General features: G+C 33.8%; 1 protein-coding gene across 2 annotated transcripts in view; it reads left to right on the top strand.

The window, feature by feature from the left end:
* Window positions 1–2381: 2381 nt before the first annotated feature.
* The window catches only part of LOC126825267 (paired box protein Pax-6), a 96907-nt gene continuing 79683 nt past the window's right edge, over window positions 2382–19605 (top strand). Inside the window, exon 1 of one of the 2 annotated variants that reach the window (XM_050554853.2) lies at window positions 2382–2400. The gene's annotated coding sequence lies outside the window, so the exon portion shown is untranslated. Of the gene's footprint in view, window positions 2401–6362; window positions 6487–19605 lie in introns of those variants that run through there. The other variant, XM_050554852.2, reaches the window with a different exon arrangement.

The raw sequence follows: 19605 nt of genomic DNA, 5'->3' as shown, positions 1-19605 counted from the left end.
CACGCAGGGGTGTTTAGCTATGGGGCGGGGTAGGGGGGACATGAGGTTAGACAGGCCATTCTACGGCTTTTGCTACGTACAAACAACTCGACATGAACAACAACCGCGACCCATTTCCACAATAAAAAGAGTATTTTTTTCAATGAAGAGAGCTGAAATTGGATCCGAACCAGATTTGCTAAGATCGGATATGGGAATCTCCAGAAATCTTCTTCGTCAACAGTATTCACTAAAGTTCATCAAAGTTTACCTTTTTTTAAATTAGATCGAGATTTTTCTACCATTTACAGGTTTTCCTGATTTATTTTCAATTCAAAGATTCTATTTTTCACAGCGTATGCAACCTTTTCTAAAAATATATTTTTTTGCATTTTCAAAAAAATCGACAAAGCCTGCGAACTTGTTCTTTTGTGTTAACGATATCGTCCATTCTGTTAGGTTTTTAGGTTGTTAAAGAATCAGAATGTGTGATCAGGAGAAGACAATACCTGAAACCAAAAATGGTTTGAAGTTATTTCCGAACAACGCCATGATGTTGCGATTTCGCGACACAAGCACACTCGATTAGACCAACGTTTATAACACAAAGTGGTAGTAAGTGCCACTGACACAAAAAAAAGAGCTGCATTGAAATAAAGTTCACAATTCAATAAAGAACTAAATACGGTATAATTATTGAAATCTGTTTCCAATACAATGAGAACGTTTTGCAGATTGATATGTGTTTTTCACTAATGTTAAAACATTTGGACCAAAAAAAAGGTAGTTTTTAATAATAGCATGTTCGTAAATTCAGCTGAAATGTAGAGAAAAAGCCTCACATGAAAATTTCACATATCATGAACATTGAACATCTTGAAGAACTCTTCGAAATTTTTACATTTTACATGACGATGAGCCGCCTGTTTCGCTTCCGAATGAACGCCTTTTCTGCAATTTCATTTTCTGCATGAACGTATCTATAAGAGCGAACTAATCGCAGCGCCATCTACTAATTGGTGAAATTTTCGATAGTGCTAATATAGTTAAGAGCCACGCACTTTAATCACAGTGTGACGAATTTTAACTAAAGGTTTCTCCAGTGTAGAGCAGTACCTTGGCGGCTTGGAAACCTTTCCTAAAATCGCTTGCGCGGAAAATCATTCCCTGAGTCCGCCATTTGGAAACGCTTTGTTCTCTACAGAAATCATTGCCCAATTTTATGCTGATAACTAACTAGGAACAAAGAGGAATACTTATATTTTTACGCTATGGATTAATGCAGGGTTTTGGCGTTAATCAGGCGATAGAATTAGAACCTTGAGTTACCCCAGGCCAGCATTATTCAACCCTTTTCTTACTCAGCCATTAACTAAAGCTTTAGTTCGCTTCCATAAGCCCGTTAATACTTTAAATTATGGACAAAAATTACTCAACTTTACGTGTAATTTTAAAAGGCAGCAGATTTGGTCGATTAGGCGTTTTCCATCTCTCTGATTTGATAGTACAAATTTCAGTATCGCACAAAATGCCTTGAACATACAAAGAAAATATTGCCCTTAAACTGTGTCTTAAAAATTGGAACATTTCTTTTTTTAATACTATATTTCGAAAAAAAAAGATATTCTCTAAGATATTTTTGCTTTGAAATTTTTACTTTCCATTGTGTTTGTTTGAGCAGATATTTAAAAGGTTGTCACGGGATTTCCCTTTATCTGTAAACTTCCAAAATAAAAAGACGGTATTTCATACGGTTCGATTTGACTATTTTGAGTTCACGCCCGAAGAACGAGGCATTGAGATTGAATGTGTAATTTGACTCCCCAAAAGGGAAACTGATGAATTATGAATAAAATATAACGTATATTAAATTACACATGTATATAAAAAACACGCACCGTTGGTCTTGATCTAATTTTCATGCCATGAAATTTATTTCTTTTGTAAGAGAATTCGTTAGAAAGTTTTGTTATGCAATTTGTCTTTCAATAGGTGTTCAGACTGAACTCGTTCCGATGAATTAATTCCTCCACACTGACAAGCTTTAATTAAAATAACTTTAAATTTCCCTGTATTTAATCCATATTTGATAGCTAAATGGTTCCCCCGATGTACATGCCTGTTTGGGCAGCACATGTAAACATTTATTCATTAATGCTTTTAATATTGACGTCATTCGATTAAAGCTAAAATGGTCCACAAACTTAGAATTCGCTGCATTGCGAAAGTGAATTAGAAAAATGCAGCTTGTCGATTCGGAGACCAGGATCCAATCACACAGTCTTCCAGATGATTTCATGTAACGTATAAACCCCGAGTTTCTTCGCTGCTGTCTTCATTTCTTGCTTCGTCGAGTGGAAGAGTTTGCCCAGACAAACTAACTCAGCCTTGAAAAAATTTTCAACAGATTCCAAGTAACAGGTAAATTATTTAATTTTCGTTTCGTTTGAGAAGAATTTGTATAAACGGCTGTAGCCATTGTTTTATCTATGGGTCAAAAATCGTGAGAGGGTTCACGTCATTTTGTTTCGTTTTTCGCCGTCTTGATTCCTTCAATCCTAAAACTAAACAGACGGCTCGATTTGGTTAATTATAACTTTTCATGGTTTATAATAATTAAGGTTAATTATGCAATCAAAATGACAATAACATCCTTTCGCTTTGGGTGTCATGGCGTGAACTAAGTCGCTTTAGTTTTTTACTGGATTTTATGGTCCTGCCAATCGACCGCGAATATGTACTGGCAGCGATTTAGTAATTTCACGAAGAATTACTTTCGTTATCGAATTAATGTTTATATAGTTGGGGATTTGGGGAATGCTTGATAATTATTTCAACCTTATCACATTTTTCTGTCTGATTGGCCAGATTTCACACCTTTCCCTCATAAAGAAGGGAAAGATTATAAGAAAATCTACATTTGCTGTTTGTGACGGTTGACATTTCATATGTACTTCTATATCAGGTGTTTTATCTTCGGATTAAGTCGCTTTACTGTTCTATTATAAAATTAAAATACGATAGAAGACCATTTTGTTTTGAGTGTTTAATTTGTTGGATTTTAAATAATTCGCTATAAAATAAACACAGCAGATTATTTTATTTACAGTTTTTGAAAAGTTTGGATTTTATTTTGTTCTGTTCTGTTTTGAATTCGTTTTACCATTTGATTTCTTATAATGTTAACATATGACAGTAAGTAAATTTTATTTACAGTTTACAGACTGGACTTTAATTAATTTTCGATTTTTGGATTATGTTATGTTTTGAATTCGCTTTACCTTTTTTATTTTCTTATAAATTAACATTAATAGTAAGTATATTTTGTTTGAAGTTTTACTGATTGGGTTTTAATTCATTTTCGGTTTTGAATTCTGTTGGTTATTATTTTAGCCAATTAGCCGGGTTTAATTTGTACTGTCTTTAATAAAACAAAATAGACACTTTGGGTATATATTAATTATTGTATGCATTTACATGGGTGAATGTCTTCGTTGGTTGATAAATAAATGATTTCTTGATTGCATTACGTAAAGGAATGTTCAAATTAGATTGAATAAAAGATTTGAAAGAAATCTGTAAAGGCACCATTGAGATATAGCTGACTTATCTTTCTAGTTACGAGTCATACATTTATATTTTTTAATTTTCTTTCTGTTGTTGTCGAGTCGTTTAACGAAGAATGCTAATGTTTAAGTAAGTTAGTGTTTTCATATGTGATAATAAGATAGGTCTATGGTTATCTTCAATCTGAGTTTATTCACAAAATACTTTTAATTTTTCCTGAATGCCAAAATTGGAATAGGGTTTAATGCCCCACTGTTCTGCACAAATTGGGCTAACGAAGACGAGGTGAATGATACAATTCCCAGTTTTGACTAGAAACCATAAATTGTAGCTAGAAATGATAATTAATTTAATTTTGTTGGTTGAATGAAATACGTGTATTATGTTTATACATGTATATCTTTTATATTTCACCTCTCTTTGCCCGTCTTCATTACCCCAGTCAGCGCAGAAAAGTTGGACGTTAAATCCCATTTAATTTCTATTTCATCTGAATCAATTTAGATTTACTTAAAACACAGATTTATATATCTGAACTATATTTGAAAGGGGGATGGGGTGGGTACCAATAATTAATATTGTCCCTGGATGACATTTAGAAGTAGAGGTATGACATTATAAAAACTAAAAATAAACTTTATGGATTTACTTCGTCTTAATTTATTACATCCAAGGTTTCAATACCCTTACAGGTATCTTTATCAAGCAATACTTTTACAGATAACGATACCAGTAAGCGTATTGAAAATTTCCATAAAATATAAGTAGTTAGAGAAAGAGAGAGATGGGGTTTAACGTCCACTCGACACAAACTAGGTCATTTCGGGACTAACATATGGTTTAATTTTATTTCAATAATTCGCTTGCGCGTAGGGGTCTTTAGCAGTGGGGGGAAACCGGAGGACCCGGAGAAAACCCACGAGGTTGGACAGGCCACCCTACTCCTTGTCACGTACAACCGGGGATTCGAAACCACGCCAGCTGACTCAATGACCCCCCCATAATAAGTAGTAAATCCGCAAAGATGTGTTATTGTAAATAAATAATATTATTTATTTTCTAGAAATTAGTATAAAGATTTTTTTAATTTTGTTATCATGTTTTCTTTTACACGTTTTATAATCATTTTAGTATATTAAACATTTATTGCAATATATTTACTTTTTCTTAAAACACTGACAAGATACACAGGGTACAGACACAAAAAAGTTTTATATTTAGAGTTTTCTCCCTTGTCCTGCAGAAAATCATTTTATCAACGTCTCATAGGGATTGTATGTTCAGCATCATTTACGCTTAATGGTCTGTTCACAAATGCTTTAAAATAAATTCAGAAAACATCAAAACCGCCACTCATGTCTTTTATTATTTTGTACCTCTTTGGTTATACTATAACATTTTTCAATAACTCTTTGAGTTCTGGGCGAATTATTAATTTATCCTTGTCCGCGTCGCGTGTTTATAGTGAGTGATAATTTTCACAGCATCGCAAAGTGTTTTCAAATTTTGATGAAATACGCTTTCACATTTTTACGCCAAACGAAAAACAGCACCGGGATTAATAATACTTTTACAGATGTATAAAGATATTTGGATTTTGGATAATTTCTATAGACCCAAGGATAATATTGATATGTAATTAATCAACATCAATACCATCACAAATCGTCATCATTATCGATTTGTTTTTTATTCCTTTATATTTTTATTAATCCTTTATATCATAATATGAGTCTTTATAATACTCATTTTGTTATATTTATATATTATTGAATACAAAAGAGACACATGAATAATCCTCCCTGGGAGACAAAAGAAAAATCCATTAGACGAATTAGGTAAAAGCTTGTAATTTCAAGTGGACTATTCATTTGGGACTGACGCAAATTGAATATGTTTGACCTCTAATATGGTATGGGCGGAGGCCTCATTCACGTTCATTACATCTTAAGAATGAAATATAAAAAAATCAAATGAATATTTACAAAATGTTTAGATTATCTGTTCCGTTGATTAAATCATTTGAAATTTTGACAGAGGTCACAGGATCTTTTTTTATATATTTGATGTCTCTGAATACATTTCAAGAAACGTTTTATGCCAGTGTAATAAAATGTGAATATAAAATTTGCTTAAAGACTTTTAAAACAATGACATCCAGTCACATTAAAATAAAGAAATGTATATTTGATTAAAGGCACAATTCATTGACATCCAGACACAAGACAATCATGACATAAAATAAACTAACAAACGGAGAAGAAATAAAAATAAAATCCAAAATATCGGAAAAGAAATTTGGTGTGAGTGGAACGCGTGCAAATAATCACTTCAAAGGCAATTAATGTCGTGACTATTGTGTCCCACCCCTTTTTGTTCGACCCACAAGTCGTCAGGAAGCAAAAACCGTCGAGTCTTCATAAATCACAGATATTAATATGGCTTTGTGATATAATGTCATAGGATTTTTAAAAAATGGTTAACTATAATCCAATGTTGATTGTTACAAATTAATGACCGTGTAGGCGGAATTAAAGAAGAGAGATAAGAACAGAATGTCACCCTTCCAGTCGGGTTCAAACCACTTTTAAAAACCACAAAAAGCAGCTAACATATCTTTTATTTTCCTATCCACTCTTTGTCGAATTTAAATCGCATCACCTTTCAGTGACGAGGCGGCTCGGGCATAAATATGTTCAATAGTTCAATACTGCTGCGGCAGTATGTTTTGAATTGCACTTATCAAATTCTCGTTAGACTTGAAGCTAACATAACAGGGTTGTATAGTACGTCGGCATAACTCTTATATTATTGTGCAATGTTGAACCAGTCGTACATAAGTAAGACTCTTATAACAAGTTACTAAACTGGTCAGAACACTTCAAGATCGGACAACTCAATTGGCCAACAAATCTTAATTAGGAGTTTTTCTCTCAGAAGGTGAGTCGAAAACAAAACACGAATCGTAACAATACTGACCAAACGAAGTGAAAATAGCCCCAGGCGCGAGGTGTGCGACAGGGTTATCCGTTATGTCCAATCTTCTTTAGGACAAGTCTTTATTTCTTTTTAATCAGAGTAAGAAAACATTAGTTGCGAGTGGTTTACAGCGAGTTTTTACTTGCGTTTATAACCTGTAATTTAGATCTTTATATTACACTTTTATTTCTTTTTAATTTGAATTGGAAAAACACTTATTTTTTATCTATCTTATAAATAGTCGTTTTACTAGGGGCTACTTAGTGGTGATAAGGAACTTAACGACAATCCATCTCACGATTTTATTAGATGTTTTATTGTTGGATGAGAATAACAACTTTATACCCATTACATGTTTGTTAGCCAATAAATGAGTTATTTTATTTTCTTTTAATTAAATTACCACTCCCCCACTGGTGGGAACGGATTCGCACAAAATTTTCGGGCAATATTTATGTTTTCTTCACAAGTTGTAAGGTGGCTGATAATATGGATGAAAAATATAAAATAAATGACATTTTCATTAAATACTTGGGCTTAGACATTTTTTAAAAAAAAATAAAGTATTGATTTTTATGCTGCTTTGGTTGTCAGTCTACCTTGGTTTGAGTTTGTTTTTTGGGCAGTTTGGGGTTTTTTGCCTGTTTTGCTTTGGGGTTTTTTTTCGTTTTTTTTTTGCGGGAGGTGGGGGTGTTTTTTTAAATAATATTCAAATGATTTCTAAACAGACCTTGTGGAACAGAAAAAGCTAATATGAAACCCATGTCCCTTACTCAATGTATTTAACAGTTTACATACATGCACGTAAATTTAATATTGTAATAATATATGAACAACTGCCACATACAGCCATCTGTCAATGATGATACTACATATACTGTTATCATATGTTAATATTTTAAAATATTTATTAAAATTTGTATGTTTCTTATTTAAAATATATGAAGTTTTTCAAAAAGTCTATACTAATAGAAAACTGTAGAAGTAACAATTGATATTTTAAAATCTTTATTAACATTTTCTGTTTGTAAAATTCTGCGCAAATAGAAAACAGTAATTTTAATACTGATATAGCGAACTATTTGTAATATTCTATGCAAATAGAAAAAAGTAATTTTAATACTGATATAGCGAACTATTTGTAAAATTCTATGCAAATAGAAAACAGTAATTTTAATACTGATATAGCGAACTATTTGTAAAATTCTGTGAAAATAGAAAAAAGTAATTTTAATACAGATATAGCGAACTATTTTTAAAATTCTATGCAAATAGAAAAAAGTAATTTTAATACTGATATAGCGAACTATTTGTAAATAATTTTCTATAGTTTAAGACATCGTTCCCTGTTTTAAAGGTTAATGTTAATGATCAGATTTATTGGATTAAAGATTTTAAAGAATAAATTAAGTGATTTATTAGTTCTATATAAATAAATAAGATCGATAGTTATATTTCTTTGTTTGGGAAATCCCCCTTTTTGTATAAGAAAGCACACTGTATAGTCTTTGTTTTCTATTCAGCAAATTAATTTGAATAAAGGAGACAGACAAAAATTTATTGAGTGGATGGAAATGACTGAGTTTCGCATAAATCACCAGACAGAGTGACTAAAGCTGTTGACAGGACAGCTATAATTCATTTTATTAGTAACTATTGCGTGTTTTCAGCAGATTATTATCGTGTCTCTGTTTCTCTAGTGAACTTATCACTTTCTTTAGGGTCGTAAATTTTACGTAAAATCACTTGCAATCGACGTTATTAAGTGACTTTTTTGAGCAGAAAAAGGGAGAATTAATGTTTAATTCTGACAAGTGTCGTATAAATAATACCAAATTGTTCACCGTCGATTTGACCTCGTATGGACCCCTACTAATCTTTCGTCTGATCGTCTATTAACGGATGTAACCGCCGAATCCTGCACGTGCATGTATGGACTAACACGTGACCACAAGTCTATCACGTGATCTGTGGTCTGCGAGATGAATGGTAATCCTTTTTGTCAATTTAATATGAAAAGCAATAAAAAATATGACTACATCTAAAACTGAGAATAAATACTGTTTAGGAACCATTTTAGATAACAAAAGGGACATTATTTGTGCTGATTGTGGTTCCGTTTTTTTACGTAATGCTCTACGAATAGTTGATAAAAGAACACAAGAATTTTTTCTTCAAAGAGGAGATAATTCGTTTAATTTAATCCCCAGTTTTAACTACATTTTTAATGAGTTCTGCTCTCTGAATTTTTGTGTTTTCTTTACTCATTTAGAAATATGCATTTGTTAATCGGAAGTACCAGTCGGAGCAGAACAGTAGGACGTTAAACCCCATTTCATTTAATCAGAAGTACAATATCCTATATTGTTTATAAGGCATTTAGTGATAGGACTAACATTGAAAAAAAAACACGAAAACAACTTTATGGATAACAATCACAATCATATTATCGTTTAACCTGTGCTTGATAACGACAAGAGGATACTTGTTGAAACGTTGCACTATTAAAGTTGCTAGTGATTGTTATCCATAAAGTTGTGTTCGTGTTCGTGTTTTTTTTTTACAATATCCTAACCAATATGTATCATAGTTCGACATATTTGTCACTGTACGTGTTTGAAAACATTGCGCGAATACTCTACGAAACGTCGCAAAAATAAATTATTGTTCTTCCATAAGTATGTGTTATGAATTATTATTATTTAAATATATTCGTATTTAGAGATTATTGAAACGACGTCTGGTTAAAGAATCTGTCCTCAGATATGTCCTAAGGTGTATCTTAGAAAATATTTTAGATCCGTCTTAAGACATGTTCGCGATTAAATATCTTTGGTTAGACTAAAACTATGGTGACACGTTAATAAAATGCTGCTGATACATGGAGAAATAAAATTATATTGACATTGATAAAAAAAAAATATATATATATACAATACATGTAGATTAACTTTATTTGTAATCTTAGTCAAATTCTTCGCTTTTTTAAGATAATTTGAAAAAAAGATATACAAAAATAATTGAAATATAAAAAATGCATCGGCCGTCAGAAGCCGCACGGGGTGGGTTGTTTCACATAGGCTACGTATCTTCCTTATTCCCATACAGGTATCCTGATTAAAATATTGTTAATTTTAAAAAGCCTCACTTACTTGTATTCTTATAATTACATTTATTCCATTGCCAGAGGCCAGAAAGTAATTATTGGAATATTTTGAAATTGTCACCGATTTTTTCCATATTAAATATGCCGGCTGAGAGTTTGCTGCTAATTTTATTTAAACACTGATCATAAAACAAATCACTTGTTGTCCGAGCTTTAGATTAAATTTATAAGATGCATCTCAACTGGAGACCCGTGCATTAAATAGACTGGGGATAAAGATGTGTTATAAGATCGTCCTAAGATACATTTTTATCCCCGGGACACCTTCATTGTCCCGGAAAGAAATTGCCTATGTGCATAGGGAGAATTGTGCCAGGACAGTGGCGTACCCACGAACAGAATTCAAAAGAATTATATAAACGTCTTTAATAACTTCTCAATGTTTAGAACAGCCAAGAATAAGGATGGTTTATTATATATAAAATGCACCCTGTTACCTTAAAGAGGGAGGGAGAGAGAGAGAGAGAGAGGGAGAGATGGGGTTTAACGTCCACTCGACACAAACTAGGTCATTTCGGGACTAACATATGGTTCAATTTTATTTCTATAATTCGCTTTGCTCGTAGGGGTCTTTAGCAATGGGAGGAAACCGGAGAACCCGGAGAAAACCCACGAGGTTGGACAGGCGACCCTACTCCTTGTCACGTACCACCGGGGATTCGAAACCACGCCAGTTGACTCAATGACAGACTTAATGATACAGCGCGCACGTGCTAACCACTAAACCATCCAACCCCCCGTTACCTTAAAGAAATGGTATAGATATTCTTGTGGTAGAATTGCGCCAGGGCAGTGGCGAATCCACCAACTGAATCCAAAGAATTATAGTGAACAGGGCAGTATATTATATATAAACCAAGATAAAGTGACCTTAAAGAAATGGCATAATGAACATTTTTGTATAACGCTAATTCCACATTTAAAATATGCTTTATGTGCTTAATTAAACATTATACAATTTTAAATTAAATATAGCGTTTAAATAGGTATGTTTTTGATCTGGATTTAAACACTTAATAGAAGGAACGCTATTGATGAACACTGGAAGATCGTTCCATTTTGATGGAGCAAGAAAACTAAAGCTCTTGCCCCAAATGTTTTCATTCTCCACCTTGGGGTTACCAACTGTATTTGATCACATGAGCATAAACTTGGGGAGAATTGCGCCAGGACAGTGGCGTATATACCAACTGAATTTTAAGGATAGTGTATTATATATATATAGAATGCACTCTGTTACCTTAAAGAAATGATCTATATTAACGACTGTTTGATTTGTTATTTGAATAACAATAGAGAAGGACATATGTTACATCTTAGATTGACAGAAAGATTTCACACTATTCATCGTCCAACACGTTTTACACTATCAGGTATCTAAATGCAACTCCATTATAAATATCTTATACAATATCAAAGCCAGCTATGGAATATTTTAAGCAATAATTTACAGAAATGAAATGCGGTTGATGCAATATCTTATGCAATATCAAAGGCAGCTATGGAATATTTTAAGTCATAATTTACAGCTATGATTTAGGGTTTAACTTCCACTCGACACAAAGTAGGTCATTTCGGGACTAACATATGGTACATTTTTATTTCAATAATTCGCTAGTGGAAGGAATCTAGAGGTTGGGCAGGCGAACCTACATTTGTCACATACAAGCGGGGAATCGAAACCACGCCACTTGTCTCAATAATAGACCTTATGATCAAACGCGCACGCGTTAACCATTCGGCCACCCAACACCCCTATGAATTTAACTATTTAGGCGAAAATTCATATATATAAGAAATGAAATAGGGTTTAACGTCCTACTTTTCTACACCAACCAGGTTAATAAAGACGGGAATACGCAAAGCATTGCGTTACGGTGGAAATCGTGACCTGACACCGGCGTTACGGCCTACTGTTATTTCGAACTCCAGCAGTTTTTCGTGCCGTCCGAAAGACTAGACACTTTTCTTTCCTAGTACCTCCGTTCTGCACAATTGACAAGGAGAAGCCACGCTGGAAAATATACCGGGGAACTTTCTCGAATAACACCGGGGTTGAAGCCCGGATCTCATAGATAATAAGCCAGTGCATTACGCGCTGGGCCACCGTGACTTCCTACAGCCTGGGGAACTTTCTTGACCAACACCGTGGTTGAAGCCCGGATCTCATAGTTAATAAGCCAGTACCTTACCCGCTGGGCCACCGTGTCTCCCAATTTATATAAGGAAAAACAATTCCGGATTCATGAACATCATAAAACATATTACAAACTGAATATTTTCTAGATCGATCTAGACAAGACGACATGGTAATTATAGCTTAAAATCAATACGATTGTTTATCAGTACTAATCACCTCATCGATCAAATATCAATCAAAACTTGACAGCTATATTATTCCTGTCAAATATTAAAATTCCATTATATAAAATAAACAATCTTCATTGCTTGATCTTTGTCATACATGGCTGGAACTTTAATAGTGGTGATCAGTTGATTTTCTTACCACTTTCTGATTCTTTTGTACACTCCGGGGGCGGAGGGGGGGGTGCGGGTGGTTAACGCGGGAGCGGTGGATCAGAAGGTCTGACATTGAGTGTCGTGGTTTCGATTCCCCGCTTGTAGCTTGTACGTAACAAGAGTATGGTCGCCTGTCCAACCTCATAGGTTTTCTCCGGGTTCTCAGGTATCCTCTCGCTGCTTATAACCCCGACGCTCAAGGGGATTATTGAAATAAAATTAAGCTTTATATGTTAGTCCCGAAATGATCTAGTTTGTGTCGAGTGGACATAAAACCCCATTGCTCTCTCTCTCTCTCTCTCTTCTTAGTGGGACCTCGGTGTGCTCTCTCTCTCTTCCTGACGGGACCTCGGTGTGTTTAGCACTAGCTCACTAGTATACTGGATGGTGTATGCCCATCTTCATTCTTCATAATAATAATCTATATCATTATATATCAATATACTTATTGATTTCTGATATTGTTTCTATGGCTTGGATTTCAGTAGGTTATTGAGATCAGTTCAAAACTGAAGCTTTTTTTTTTCTTTTTATCAAAACCAAAGGTGATGGAAAACAACCACATCTGGTCTCTTCTACAAATTAAGAAAAGAAAAGGGCATTCATTTAGTAACTGGACTGAGAAATAAACTACAATGCAGACTTATGGAAAACCGCTGCTGAAATATTTGGGCGAAGTTTCGATGAGGATTCTCACAACGCTTTCAAGTACTTCGGCTTCATAGGTCCCGTGTGCACATTGGCTTACACGTAAAATAACACTTGGCAGTTGGAATTCGAAATAAGAGTCTGCCATAGCGCCGCTGTCCGGGCAAATTTCCCTCACAGCACACTATATGCCGTATGCCTGTTTTCATAGGCCCAGTAGGAGCAGAACAGTAGGACGTTAAACCCCATTTCATTTCATTCCACCTATTCTATGAAGCCGAAGTACTTGAAAGCGTTGTGAGAATCCTCATCGAAACTTCGCCCAAATATTTCAGCAGCGGTTTTCCATAAGTCTGCATTGTAGTTTATTTCTCAGTCCAGTTACTAAATGAATGCCCTTTTCTTTTCTTAATTTGTAGAAGAGACCAGATGTGGTTGTTTTTCCATCACCTTCGGTTTTGATAAAAAGAAAAAAAAAGCTTCAGTTTTGAACTGAACTCAATAACCTACTGAAATCCAAGCCATAGAAACAATATCAGAAATCAATAAGTATATTGATATATAATGATATAGATTATTATTATATCATAGCAACTATTAAATTCTCCTTATTTAACGTTGATTGGCATGTTCCCGTAATAGACACTGACACTGTCATTAATAAAAGTAATAACAAGGTTTAAAATGTTGACTTTATTGTTGTAAAAAGGTGCTAAAAGGAAATAGCTTTTTAAATAGGCTCATCTATGATTTTATTTTTTTTTTATCATAAAAGGCATGATTTCTGTATCCAAACCAGTGTACGCCTTTTTTTTTCCTTTTTTTTATTCTAAACAATATTTTATTCAGAAATTGAAGGGTTTGCGGAACAGGCATACAAGAATATATATGGATAAATAAAAGAAATAAGTGTGTAAACAACAAAATAATACAATTAATCAACAACATTTGCCGATGTCCTGGCACCCCCTAACCCCAACCTTCAATTATGCATGATTTCTGTATCCAGACCAGTACACACGTTGACGTTCACATAGGCGTAAATACCGCTGTCCTGGCAAAATTTCCCCCATTATGCACTGCGTAGCCTATACCCACCTCGTAAGACGTTAAACTCCATTTCAGCTCTATTAACGCTGAAATTAGTACCTGTTTAACCTCAATGGTCGTAACGTCCATATATCAAGTTTTTACGGAATGAGTTATTCGTGTTGTCATTATTTCATCAATTAAATTGAAACGGTGGTCTGGTTTTAGTGTATTCAAGCCTTAATGATGAGTCCGTATATCAAGGAATGGGTTATTCGTGTTGTTGTCATTATTTCATCAATTAAATTGAAACACTGGTCTTGTTTTAGTGTATTCAAACCTTAATGATGAGTCCGTATATCAAGGAATGAGTTATTCGTGTTGTCATTATTTCATCAATTAAATTGAAACATTGGTCTTGTTTTAGTGTATTCAAACCTTAATGACGATCAATCAGTCAGTAGACAGCATGATTGTTTTTATCTATCAGGGGAAAACAAAGCAAAGTTTCTAACTTCACGTGTTATATCTTAAGACAATAATATATTCTATCAGGGGAAAACAAAGCAAATTTTCTTACTTCACGGTTATAGTATTAAGACTCTTAATATATTAGACAAGTTAAGTGTTGATCATAATCCTATGTTAGAGAGTATTAAATAGCTTGCATGTGATTAGCCAAACTAGCGAGAAATTGATTAGAACCAAATTGATGATTAATAACTCAATTATTACAACTAGTGACCAATACATGCCTGATTGACCAATTATCATTAGATCGTGATGCGAGAATAATCGTACTGGACCTTATTTGGTCTTCAGCCCTCCGGACAAACTGGACAGTCCAGTTCGTAATTAACAATTAGTCTTAATATATACTTAAGGGCCTTGAGGGGGCACTTGTCTATGTCGGCGCTGTTTACTCTAAGTGACAATTGTATGTACTAATAACAAACGGAGAATAATGGTAGACCACGGTCGCTTGTTTTTACTTATTTAAAATACTTGACCACCGCGGCGCCGGACTGTCTCCCCTTTAGTTTCCCTCGATCGCTTACACGTCCGAAGACAAAGCCAGGGGTTTTATTTTTGATTTAAGCTCAAGAATAACTTGGTTAATCACTTAATAATGTTTGTGGATTGTTTGGATATATAAGTATAAAGATACAGAATCGGCTCAAACCTGTAATACGGCCTCTAGCCACATACACAGTTACGCGATAACGTAAGAGATTTTCCATTAATTACTTGCCCAATTCATCACCTCGTTATTTACTGAATAAAAAAGGAGAATTTTTTGACACGGTTTGTGTCAGCTGATCATGTGGCCCAATAAACAATAGATAATTAATTCGACACCATTTTGTTTTCACCTATTATGTTAATGAAGTAGGGATGTTGTCACCGCTGGTAGCTTTGTATTGTAACCGCGGTGAATAAAACTGAAGGCTTATTAATTTGAGAGGATCTGATTTTTTTTAATACTGATTTAGACATATCCAATGCAAGCAATATGTTATGTTTACGATTTCCACTGAGATTGTCATGCTTGTAATTCACACAGAGAGTTAACGTTACTGCTATCGGTTACACAATATATGTATTTCCATATGTTACGTATTCGTGTGAATTTATTCTTCCGAATTCAGTCTTGGTTCAGTCTTGATGAACTTTTCATAATATAACGCAAATTAACATCCAAATTTATATAGCGCAATAAATACTCGTATTAGGAGAGAGAGAGAGAGAGAGAGAGAGAGAGAGACAAGAGAGAGAAATGGGGTTTAACGTCCACTCGACACAAACTAGGTCATTTCGGGACTAACATATGGTTTAATTTTATTTCAATAATTCGCTTGCGCGTAGGGGTCTTTAGCAGTGGGAGGAAACCGGAGGACCCGGAGAAAACCCACGAGGTTGGACAGACGACCCTACTCCTTGTCACGTACAACCGGGGATTCGAAACCACGCCAATTGGCTCAATGACAGGCTTTATGATACAGCACGCACGTGCTAACCATTCGGCCACCCAACCCCCCACTCGTATTAGGAGTTCCAAATGCGCTTGCTAAGTTATACATTTTGGTTCCATTTCATCCATAGTGTTGTATGAACATATGAGTTTTCAGTGTTGTTTTGAAAATGAAGACGGATTGGATGTATAACGGTTCATACTTTGTCTGCGATATCACCTTGGTGAAAAAAGACGTAAAATAAAGCTATTTTACACACACTTTGAGAAAAGGAATCAGTTTTGTTTTTTTATAAGTGATATCGAGTGTTCTGGAAAATGTAAGAAAAGTCTGTTTTAAATTGAGATTTAGAAGAACATTAAATTTTAAGAACAAATAATTATTTTCACTTGTTAAGAAACTTTGCGGCAGTGTTGCATTGAAAATATATTTTTTAATACAGAAATAAAATGGGGTTCAACGTCCTGCTGTTCTGCTCCCACTGGGCTAACGAAGACTATATTTCCTTACAAATCCGTTCGTTTGTAGAATTTACGTCCGCTACTCCCTTGGGTGATATCGCAGATAAATTGCAAATCCAAAACACCGATCTTTATGTACAAATAATAGTTTAAATCAGAGGGATTTATTAATTCGATTACATACATTACGTATATACAGTGTTATAAACTTCATTGGATTACCATATCAATTTACCCCCTACCCGTTTTTTTTAAAAAAACAAAATTGAATTACTTTTTCAAGTACATGTACTTGAATATTGTTTTCCCTTAATTCTTTTTTCGATCTTAGAATTCTTTTAATCTTTTGAAGAAAATCTTATCAAGATAAAGACTTTTGTATTATGAAAATTCTTCCATACTGAATGTGAATTTTAGTGGGTATGTCCATTCAGACAGTTCATTAATTTAATGGAACATTTTCAAAATTATTCATTTCAAGTGTAGCTAATATAATTTATTCACTCGGAAAACATTTTACGATTGATTGCAAATTCTCAATTATTTCAAGAGTTGCGAACTTTGTAAGGCCATAATGTTTGCCTACAGTGACAACTATTAAATTTATCCATCCAAATTCACTGTTATGGTTGGTTCAATCTTAATGAACTTTTCAAATAAAGCGAAACATTTAAGAAGTCGTAAAATAACTGTTAAAACCTGCGGTGTAGGTTAAAATACTTACGATTACAAACGATTCGGAGAATTGGAATGTTTTAATCTGTTGAAATTAAATCAGGTGAATAGCACGAGACGAGTAAATGGTTTCCATTTTTAATTGTATTCAGGCCATACCAAGTTAATTTTCTGTTTTTAACGGTCTTGATAGATAAATAGCCACATGAATGACATGAAAAATGTTTTGTTTAAAATTTTATAACTTAAAAATTTCTAACTAAAAGCTTTTGAACTTAAAATCAGTCTTTCACTCGAATAAATGAGAAGGCAAATATTTAAAAGTGTTCTCGAGAAACAAAAAAATTAAATTGGTGTGTTCTTAATCCGTAGTTTTACATCTTTAAATGACACATCAAGGGACACGACTTTTGCATCAAAATTGTTCTTAATATTTGACTTTATATCTTTAAATTTTATTCTATATTAAATAGTTTGCATATTTTATTAATCATATTTAATAAAGAAAAAGATCCCGTTTACAAATTTCAAATTATCGTGAAAGCTATGAAGGAATTTTATGATAATGTTAATTTTATAATACAGATGCACCCTTTTACCAACTTCAAACGGGTTCACAAGAAAATTTGTATACAGATTTATTTATATATAAATGTATTAATGTGAACTCTGTCTGTACCTCGTATTTAAATAACTACAACAATACTTGAGATAAATAGATTTATAAATGAAATATTTCAAATACCTCCGATAGATAAAAGAAAATGGGTCAATTTTATATATTTAACGGAATAGGTAATATGTAATATTTGATAATTATGATATGTTAATAATGATTAGGTGTGTGTGTGTGTGTGTGTGGGGGGGGGGGGGTAATGACAAGCTCCCGATTAATAAAAATCGATAATATTTGTTTATGGATTTAACAGAGTAAGTAAAATATATATTTGTTAATTATTATATGTTAATTACAGCGACTTTCTCGCAAAGGCTTCCGATGGATAAAAAAAAAATTGTCTCGGATATATTTTTAGGGTTATAATTAATGAAAAGTCCCCGATTGATCAAACAAAAACACGGTTATATTTTGGGTGGGTCATTTAATAAAAATAGGAAAATTATACTTTCCAGATTGACTCAGTTATATTTTGAGAGTTTCTCCGCAATTTATACTCCAGTCAAGCTGATTCCTATTCTCTCATTAAACTGATGTCGACAATGGGATGAGCATAACCCATGCTATGAATATCGTGTACTTATTACAACCATCACAACTTTTTTATTTGCTAGTCGTTCGGATGGGACAAAAAAACAAGTTCCCGTGTACATATTGGCGTGACTGTAAAAGAACCCAGTAAAAGAATTCTCAATAAGAGTAGGCCGTAATGGCACTGTCTGGTCAAAATTTCCCCTCATAACACACTGTATGGCGTATATCAGTCTTAATTAATCTAGTTGAAGCAGAACCGTCGGACGTTAATCCCCATTTTATTTCATTTCACTTTATGAAATTAGCCGTGTTCACCTAACAATTTAAACTGGACCTCTTACTTTTGTTTTACCCACAAATGACAGAATATCCTTAACTCATCAATAAACAATTACTTTCTTTATTTTTTATTCATATATTTGTATTATACTATGTACTATTGTAACTTAAAACAACAAATATGGTTGGCGAATAATACATTTACCTGTACGATGGACGTCAAACCCATTTTTCACTTAAAGATTTGGAATGATAGCTATGCTTTGAATCTGAATCGGTGTTCCACGAATCTTTGTTAATATATTATATCTTTATCACCAGTTGAGTATAAACACATTTTTCTCTTTATTCATCCATTTTTACCTATAATCTTTTAAAGATTTATAGTAAAAAAAAACAATTTGCAAGACGGATAACTGGAGAAAAATGACCTTAAACACTCCCCAACATGATGGCCGAGTAAGCGAACAATTAAACACCATAAAATGTTCAACAACGTACGAGATAAAATTATAAACCGATATTTAAGATGCAAATTGCTTTCCAATCTAAGAAAAGATGTGACATTTTAATGTGCTACGTATTGTTGATTGCCGTTCGAGCAAAGGAACAGATTATCTTGCTTTCTTGCAGGTGCCCGTTGTAAGGAGTAAAAATGTGGTTTATAGTGTACGCAAGGGGAAGGTGGCAAGCAGTGCTCACCTTTTATTTGTCAGTGATCCGCGGGAGTTTTACGACCAGTCCTTACGAGGATATATAGACCGAGAAGGACGAGAGAGCGGTCGATAAGTTTAGGGGGTGACAATTAATGGTTAGGCCAAATGGTTTCTTATTATGCTCCAAGTTGTGTCAGTGATACCCGATCGGGAACAAAACCACCCTACCTTCCCAGGCCGACTAAATACAAGTTTCTTTTATGGGCGCTGCGGGACGTCCTTCTATCTTGCTATACACAACTGTTAAGCTTCAAAGCAAATTTTCCAACACGCTGACTTCGAATAAACGATTTAGCCTTCACCAGTGAGATTTGTTAGAGATTTTGAATCCACAGCGAGAAGTTTGAATGATTAAAGCTTAAAATCGGGGTATTAAATCGAACAACACAAAAGCTCTCTGTCG

Source organism: Patella vulgata, chromosome 6 (assembly GCF_932274485.2).
Source record: "Patella vulgata chromosome 6, xgPatVulg1.2, whole genome shotgun sequence".
Taxonomy (NCBI): domain Eukaryota; kingdom Metazoa; phylum Mollusca; class Gastropoda; family Patellidae; genus Patella; species Patella vulgata.
This window is presented reverse-complemented; position numbering and strand designations above follow the sequence as displayed.